Here is a 9,390-nt window from a genome sequence, read left to right as displayed (position 1 = left end):
TAGTAGTAGTAGTAGTAGTAGTAGTGGTAGTAGAAGTGGTAGTAGTGGTAGTAGTAGTAGTGGTAGTAGTAGTAGTAGTAGTAGTATTTTTGTTCTTGTTTTTCTTGTTTTGTTCTTGTTTTTCTTATTTTTTGTTCTCCCTTTTCTTTCTTCTTTTCTATTTCTTCTTTTTTTTTCTTTGTTTTTATTTTTCTTCTTGTCTTTCTTCCTTTTTGTTCTTCCTTTTCTTCTTTTTCTTTCTTTTTCGTTTCCTTTTTTTTTGTTCTTGTTCTTCCTGTTCTTGTTTTTCTTATTCACTGTTCTTTTCTTCTTCTTCTTCTTCTTCTTCTTCTTTTTCTTCTTCTTCTTCTTCTTCTTCTTTTTCTCCTCCTTTGTTCTTGTTGTTGTCGTTGTTGTAAATCATTTTCTTCTTATAAATCTTTTTCTTAGTCACTTTTCCTTCTTCTGTTTTGCTTCCTCTTTTCCTTCTCATTAATTAAGTTGTTTTTGTTTAATTTTCTGATTTTTTTTTTATCTTTTCATTATATTATTTTTCTTTGTATTTTTTTCCTTTTGGTTTCCTCTCATTTTCTTTCTTTTCTTCCTTTCTTATTTTTTTTTGGGCTTATTAATTCTATCTATCTGTTTATCTCTTGATGTCTTTCTATATCGATCTATCTAAATCTATCCATCTATATCTATTTATATACTATCTTATCTATGTGTCTATCTGCTTATAATATTTATCTATCAATCTGTATCTATTTACCATTCTTTTCTATCTTATCTCACTCTCATTTTCTGCACACACACACACACACACACACACACACACACACACACACACACACACACACACACACACACACACACACCAATCACCTCGCACACAACAGCTCATTCACACACACACACACACACACACACTCCCCCTTCTCTCTCCCCCCTCTCCCTCCCCCCTCACACACTCCCCCTCTCTCCCCCTCTCCCCCCCTCCCACACATACACACACACGCACTCACATCATTACCACTTCCGCCGCACACACACACTCCCACTGCCGTCGAGTCAAGCGCCCCCACGTTCATTCATGGCCAAAATTAATATTGAGGCCGGGAGATTAAAATTTACCCAGCCTCACATTCTCCCCCTTTCATCTCCCGCCTATTTGCATCCTCCCCTCATCACCACCTCTCTCCTCCTCCCCCTCTCTCTCTCTCTCTCTCTCTCTCTCTCTCTCTCTCTCTCTCTCTCTCTCTCTCTCTCTCTCTCTCTCTCTCTCTCTCTCTCTCTCTCTCTCTCTCTCTCTCTCTCTCTCTCTCTCTCTCTCTCTCTCTCTCTCTCTCTCTCTCTCTCTCTCTCTCTCTCTCTCTCTCCTTTCTTTCTTTCGTTTTTTTTCCCATTTTTTTGTTTTTCGTTTGTTTTTGTTGTTTTTTCCTCTTATTTTTCTTTGTCTTATTTTCTTTTTTCTTTTCTTTATATATCTGTCGTTTTGTTTCGCTTCCTTTCCCTCCTCCTCCCTTCTCTTCCCTTCCCTTCCCCTTCCCTTTCCTTTCCTTTCCTTTTCTTCCCTTCCCTTTCCTTCCCATTTCCATCCTTTCCCTTCCTTTCCCTTTCTTTCCCTTCCCTTTCTATCCCTCTCCATTCTTTCCATTCCATTTCTTCTCCCTCCTTTCCCTTCCTATCCCATCTTTTCATTTCCTTTCCCTTTCCTTACTCTCCCTTTTCTTTCCTTTCCTTTGCTTCTCTTCCCTTCCCTTCCTTTCCCTTCCCTCCCCTTCCCTTCCTTTCCCTTCCTTCCCTTCCCTTCCCTTCCCTTCCATTCCATTCCATTAATTTCTTAGCGATATTTTTCATTTTAATTGGTGCTTAAAAAGTGATATATACTACTCTCTCTCTCTCTCTCTCTCTCTCTCTCTCTCTCTCTCTCTCTCTCTCTCTCTCTCTCTCTCTCTCTCTCTCTCTCTCTCTCTCTCTCTCTCTCTCTCTCTCTCTCTCTCTCTCTCTCTCTCTCTCTCTCTCTCTCACTTTCACCTCACGTTCACTTTCCCTCATTTTCCACTTTGTTCCACCTTCCTTACCTGTCTCATTCACCTGGAAGAATCGAGGGGGAGGAGGAGAAAGAGGAGGAGGAGGAGGAAGAGGAGGAGGAGGAGGGCAGGTGTCAGGGAGGTGTGTTGTGCCTCCTCCTCCTCCTCTTCCTCCTCCTCCTCTTCCTCCTCCTCCATTTGTCTCTTCTATCCCCCCCTTTATGGCTTTTCTGTCTTTCGTAATAGACTTGTTCTTGTTTTGGTCTTATAACGTTTTAATTTTACTAAGTGGTTTTTACTGTGTTCTGTGTTTTTATTGTTTTCGTCAGTTTTTCTTTTTTTTTCGGTTTTACCAAGTTTTTTTTTCATTATGTCTAAGAAGTTCGTTTTTTGTCATTTTCGTCATTTTTTTATGTTTTCCCAAGTTTTATTTTTTATTATGTCTTAGAAGTTTTTTTTTTTGTTATTTCGTCATTTTTTTCTGTTTTCCCAAGTTTTATTTTTTATTATGTCTAAGAAGTTCGTTTTTTTTGTTATTTCGTAATTTTTTTCTGTTTTCCCAAGTTTTATTTTTTATTATGTCTGAGAAGTTCGTTTTTTGTCATTTTCGTCATTTTTTTCTGTTTTCCCAAGTTTTATTTTTTATTATGTCTGAGAAGTTCGTTTTTTGTCATTTTCGTCATTTTTTAAAGTTTTCCCAAGTTTTATTTTTTATTATGTCTAAGAGGTTCGTTTTTTTTTTATTTAAGTCATTTTTTTTTGTTTTTCCTCCTTACTTTTTGATTCCACAAAGTTTTTTTTCATTATACATGTTTTAAGAGCTTCATTTTTGGTCTATTTCGTATTTTGTTTTATTTTTTTCTGTTTTACCAAGTTTCATTTTTCACTGTTTAAGAGGTTCGTTTTTTTTTCATTATCGTCATTTTTTTGTTTGTTTTATCTCCATACTTTTTATTTCACCAAGTTTTTTTTTCATTATATATACCGTATGTCTGAGAGCTTAATTTTTTTGTTATTTTCGTGATTTTTATCTTTTTCTTCTATTCTGCCAAGTTTTATTTTGTTGATGTTTTCGTCATTTTTAACTTTTTTTCTTTTCTGCTATTTTTTTCGCTATTTGTTTAAGATCGTTTTTATTTTGTTATTTTCGTAATTTTTTCTTTTTTCTTTTCTAAGGTTTTCACTGTACCAATTTTCTTTTCACCAATTATGTTTAAGACCTTCCTTTTTTGTTATATTCATTAGTTTATTTTCATTTTTCTCCGGCGTTATCGATATCAAGGCAGGCGGACAAATACTTGAATCGAACGCTATTTCGCTGCGTCAGGAGTAAAGGGAATACCGAGTAGCTGTCATCTTCTCTTCGGGCACCAAATGACTGTCCTTTGTTTTGTTTTCCTATCTTTTCCTTCTAGTTTTCTCATAATATTATGTTCCTTCTCTCTAACACATTCTTTCCCTTTTCCTGTTCTTTTTTCATGTTTTCTCATTTCCTTCCTCTCGCCTGTTTATTCCCCATGTATTCTTTTTCTCTATTCGTGTATTTTCTTCTACTATCCTTGTCACCTAAGTCTATATATACCAAGTCAAATCACTCTGCTCCAAAACTGCGACCGGTACGCGCAGGAGGCGGTTTTGGGGCGGAGCAGCGGGATGACGTCACTTGGAGCCACAAAAAAATACCCGCCAGTTAGGGGTGACTAAAGTTGGGGCCGTATGTGCACTCTGGATGCGCATTCTCGCCTTCTTTCACAGCGCGTTCAGGCAAGCCACTGACGAAAAAATATGTCTTTTTAATGTGCTATTGCGTGACTGTTAATTTCAATGACTACAAACGGCGGTGTGGGGTGTGAGGGAGGGCATGTTGAAGTGATTGAAATTAGTCCGGCTTTCTCCGTTTTCTCTAAATCCCAGTTTCTACATTCTCTAGTTTGGCTCCAAGCAGTGTCACGCATAAACCACGCCTCGGCCGTGTCTCCTCCCCCAAAATTGCGTATGACTTGACTTGGTGTATATAGACTTAGCTTGTCACGTATTAGCTCGACCACAGCGGGCAACCTCGTAATGGCATGGCAATGGGTCCTCTGTTGCCTACGTTTCCCTGTTTCCCTGTTTCCATGGTTCTTAGTTTAGGCTTTTACTCGTGTTGTAATCTCTTTTAAGTCTTTTTATCTGCCTCTTCTCTCTCCTTTCCTCCTCTATTATCTTATTCTTTGACGTTTTTTTCTGCTCGTTTTCTTTTCTTTCCAAAACTTGAAGGGCCACTAACATTTTTTTCTCATTTTTTTTCTTCTTTCTTTCGTTTTCCAAGTTTTCGATTCTGCTTAGTCCTTCCTCCACTCGCTAGTAACTATCTCCTTTTTACCTCTTTTTTTTCTCCTCCTCCCCCTCCTCCTCCTCCTCCTCCTCCTCTTCCTCCTCCTCCTCCTCCTCCTCCTCCTCCTCCTCCTCAACTCTCATCCTTTCCCCTTCTACTTAAGCCCTTCCTCCTCCCTCCTCTTCATCACTCCCCTTCTTCCCGTCCTTTCCTCCTCCTCCTCCTCCTCCTCCTCCTCCTCCTCTCACCTCTCATCCCTTGCATCTCTTCCTTCCTTCCTTCCTCCTTCTCCCTCCTCTTCTTTCTCTCCTTCCCTTCATAGGCGTTATCTTCTTCCCTTCTTCTTCCTCCTCCTCTCCCTCCTTCTTTCTTCTTCTCCTCCTCTCTCTTCTTCCTCCTCCTCCTCGTTCTCGTCCTGTTCCTCCTCTTTTACCTCTTCCTCCTCTCCTTTCTTTTTTTTCTTCATCATCGTCTTTTTTTGTCTCCTTCTTATTGTCATAATTTTTTTCTTCATTTTCTTGTTGTTTTTGTTCTTGTGGTTCTTGTTCTTTTTCTTCTTTTCTTCTTCTTCTTCTTCTTCTTCTTCTTCTTCTTCTGCTTCTGCTTTTTCTCCTCCCTCCTCTTCCTCCTCCTCCTCCTCCTCCTCCTCCTCCTCCTCCTCCTCCCTAAACGACTCTGCAGTATTTTCCTTATTTTTTTTTCTCTCCGATCCAAACTTTTCTAACCTTCTCTCACCTTCCAATACCTTCCCCTCGTTCTTCTTTTTTTTTTTCTCTCCCCTCTTCCCTCCACTTTTCCTCTCCATTTTTCCTCCACAAGTTCAGGTTTCTCTCTCTCTCTCTCTCTCTCTCTCTCTCTCTCTCTCTCTCTCTCTCTCTCTCTCTCTCTCTCTCTCTCTCTCTCTCTCTCTCTCTCTCTCTCTCTCTCTCTCTCTCTCTCTCTCTCTCTCTCTCTCTCTCTCTCTCTCTCTCTCTCTCTCTCTCTCTCTCTCTCTCTCTCTCTCTCTCTCTCTCTCTCTCTCTCTCTCTTCTTCCTTCTAGCACAACTTTTTTTTTGTCTTGTTTTAACTCAGCTAATTTCTTTTCTTTTCTTTTTTTTTTCTTTTTTTTTCTTTTCTTCTCATGTTTTCCTTCTGTCTTTAACTTTCCCCTCTTATTTTCATCTTTTTCCTCTGTATTGTTTTCTTATCTTTTCCTTATAGTTTTCTCAAATTTTCCTTCTTCGTGATCCTTTTTTTCCTTTTTCCTTTTTATATTGTATTTATTATTTTTTACATTTTATTTGCCTTTCCTTCCACCTCACACCCCGTACTCCCTTCTCCCTCCCTTCCCCCTCCTTCCTCTCCCATCCATATCCTTCCTCCATCTCTCCGTTTTCTCCTCCATCTCTCATTTCTTTTCCTCCACACAGCAGAATGTCATCGCCTCATACCTTGCTTCCTACCTCATAGTTTCCTCCCCTACAAATTTCCTCTTTCCTCCCTTCTCTCTCCTTCCTCTTCCTTCCATATATCCTTCCTCCATCTATCCGGCATCTTCTCCATCTCTCGTCTTTTGCTCAACCACATAGCAAGAGAATTCTCCATAAGGCTTCCTCCACTTTTCCCTCCACTCCCTTCCACTCTTCTCTCTTCCATATTCTCTCCAGCCCTCCACCATCTCTCATCTCCTATGCTCCACCTCACAGGACAGTCTCGTTAATGTACAGAATTCCACTTAAGGCTTCCTCCACTCTTCCCTCCACTCCCTTCCACTCTTCCATATTCTCTCCATCTCTCATCTCCTAAGCTCCACCTCACAGCGCAGTCTCGTTGTTGTACAGAATTCCACACAAGGCTTCCTCCACTCTTCCCTCCACTCCCTTCCACTCTTCCATATTCTCTCCATCTCTCATCTCCTAAGCTCCACCTCACAGCGCAGTCTCGTTGTTGTACAGAATTCCACATAAGGCTTCCTCCACCCTTCCCTCCACTCCCTTTCATTCCTCTTCCCTCTATATCCTTCCTCCATCTCTCCAGCCTCTGTTCTACCTCATCTTTTCCTCCACCTCACAGCACAATATTTGCCTCCCATGTATTCACTCTTCCCTCCACTCCTATTCCTTTCCTTTTGCCTCTGTTCTGTTTCATCTCTTGCTTCACCTCAGAGCACAACCTCGTCCGTGTATAAACAGATTTCGCTACAGAGTTTCTTCTCTCTCATGTCTGGTGTAACGCTGTCCATTACCTGATTGAAGGGAAGGGGAGTCAGAGGCCGGCAATCTCACACGCTTCCATTTCTCACATCAGCTATTTCCAAAGGTCAAACAGAAGGTGAAGCGCGTTCTCATGAGTGTGATTTTTAGGTTCGCGGTGTAGAGGAAGGGTCACACTACCACCAGGCTCTTTAAACTATCTCTGGAAATGCTCAGAACTCCTAGGAAAGTCTTAAATATGTCAGCTTGGGCGACGATGTGTTTATGAATGTGGACTCAGAACCTTGATAGAACTCTGCCCGGACAGCAAATCCTTCTGACCGTCCCCCCCACCCCCCACCCCTCCCTCCCCAACACACACACACACACACACACACACACACACACACACACACACACACACACACACACACACACACACACACACACACACACACACACACACACACACACACACATCATACATATTTAAATCTATTACTTATATAATTATGATGCTGATGAGGTGATACAGAGGGAAAGTTAGGTTAGTTTGCGTTTGTTTTGCTTATTTAACCTGTTTTGTGAGGTCAGGTCAAGTCAGGTCAGGTCAGTATATATGCGTTTGAGGTCACTTTCTGGGTGCATTTTGTTATTTATATTTTGTATGCAGGTATTTTTTCTTTACTTTTAGTTTCTCAAGGATAGTGTGATGGAGATGAACACTGAGGCTACGCGCAGCTTTAGTGTATAACCTTATCTTTACGTAAATGCAGACAACTTTTTATTTATATCTTTTTTCAACTTCATATTCAACACAAAATCTCTTATAAGCGATAGATATAAGTGCTTGCTACTACTACTACTACTACTATTATTACTACTACTACTACTATTACTACTACTATTACTACTACTACTACTACTATTACTACTTACTACACATTTTTTTTTTTCATACATGTCAACCCAGCCTTTCTCTCTCTCTCTCTCTCTCTCTCTCTCTCTCTCTCTCTCTCTCTCTCTCTCTCTCTCTCTCTCTCTCTCTCTCTCTCTCTCTCTCTCTCTCTCTCTCTCTCTCTCTCTCTCTCTCTCTCTCTCTCTCTCTCTCTCTCTCTCTCTCTCTCTCTCTCTCTCTCTCTCTCTCTCCTTCTCTCTCTCTCTCTCTCTCTCTCTCTCTCTCTCTCTCTCTCTCTCTCTCTCTCTCTCTCTCTCTCTCTCTCTCTCTCTCTCTCTCTCTCTCTCTCTCTCTCTCTCTCTCTCTCTCTCTCTCTCTCTCTCTCTCCAGTCTGTCCCTTGAGCTGTAAAATAAATACCTTAGGACTTGATTCACTCTCTCTCTCTCTCTCTCTCTCTCTCTCTCTCTCTCTCTCTCTCTCTCTCTCTCTCTCTCTCTCTCTCTCTCTCTCTCTCTCTCTCTCTCTCTCTCTCTCTCTCTCTCTCTCTCTCTCTCTCTCTCTCTCTCTCTCTCTCTCTCTCTCTCTCTCTCTCTCTCTCTCTCTCTCTCTCTCTCTCTCTCTCTCTCTCTCTCTCTCCTTCCTTCCCTCCCTCCTCCCTCCCTCTTCCCTTCCTCCCTTCCCTCCATAAAACTTTCACAGTCTTCCTCTTCTCTCTTTTCTCTCCCTCTCGTTTTCCTTACCCAAGTCTTCTTCTTCAACTCTCTCCTCCTCTCCTTCTCTCTTTTTATTTTCTCTTCTTTCCTCTCTTTTTCCTTCCGAATCTTTGCTTTTTTTTCTTTTTCTTTCTTCTCTTTCTCTTCTTTTTTCTTTCTATCGTTTCTTTTCTCTCTTGTTTTCTCTTGTTTTCTTCTCTTCCTTCTTTCATTTTTCCTCTTTTTCCTTCCTCTCTCTCTCCTTCACCTCTTCCGCTTCTTCCTTTCTTTCATCTCTCTCTCTCCTTCCTTCCTTCTTTCCTCTTCCATCTTCTCTCCTTCTCTCCTCTTTCCTACACCTTCTTTATTCTCCTTCTTCCACCTTTTCTTCTCCTTTCTTCATTCGCCCTTTTCCTCCTTTCTTTCTCTGTTTCCTTCAATCCTTCCTTCCTTTCACATCCATATCTTCTTCCTTCATCTTCCTTCTTCCTTCTCTCCTTTATCTTCCTTCCTCGTGGTGGTGATGGTGATGGTGATGATGGTTCTGGTGTCTTCCCTCATTATCCACACGCCAATAAATGTCTTCAGTATTTTCTTCTTTATTTCTCTATTCTTTGCCATTCTCTTTTTTTTTTTTTTCAATAGCTCCCCCTCGTCATTTTTGGCCTCCGTTTTCTTTTCCTTTCTTTTGGTGATGTTGATGGTGCTGACAAGGGTGATGGTGATGGTGATTCCTGTGTTATCATTTTTCATAACTGCATCTTCTTTTTTTTCTTCCTTTTTTTTTCTTCTTTATTTTCTTCTTTTTCTTCTTCCTCTTCTTTTTCTTCTTTTTATTTTTCTTCTTCTTCTTCTTCTTTTTCCTTTTCTTCTTTTCCTTCTTCTTCTTCTTCTTCTTTTTCTTCTTTTCTTCTTCTTCTTCTTCTTCGCTATCTCTTATTCCTTTCCTCTTTCCTTCTTTCCTTCCTTCATTCTCATATCTTACGCTTCTTCCTCTTCTTTGCTTTCTTTTCTTCTTTCACCTTTCTCCTTCCTTCTTTCCTTCCCTTCCTTCTTTCTTTCCCTCCTTCTGTTTTCCTTCATAACTCCTCCCTGTCTTCTTTTGTTCTCGTTTTTTTCCTTCTTTATTTTATTTTATCATCTCTGAATCTTCTTTTCCTCCTTCTTCTTCTTCCTCTTCTTTCTTCTTCTTCATCTGTTATTCCCTTTCTCTTCCCTTCCTTCCTTCTTTCCTTCCTTCCTTCCTACCGAGTTTTCATTTTCATATCTTACACCTCTTCCTCTTCTTTCCTTTCTTTCTC

This window comes from Eriocheir sinensis, chromosome 24 (assembly GCF_024679095.1).
Source record: "Eriocheir sinensis breed Jianghai 21 chromosome 24, ASM2467909v1, whole genome shotgun sequence".
Classification (NCBI taxonomy): Eukaryota; Metazoa; Arthropoda; class Malacostraca; order Decapoda; family Varunidae; genus Eriocheir; species Eriocheir sinensis.
The sequence above is the reverse complement of the archived record's forward strand: the minus strand, read 5'-3'. Positions refer to the sequence as shown.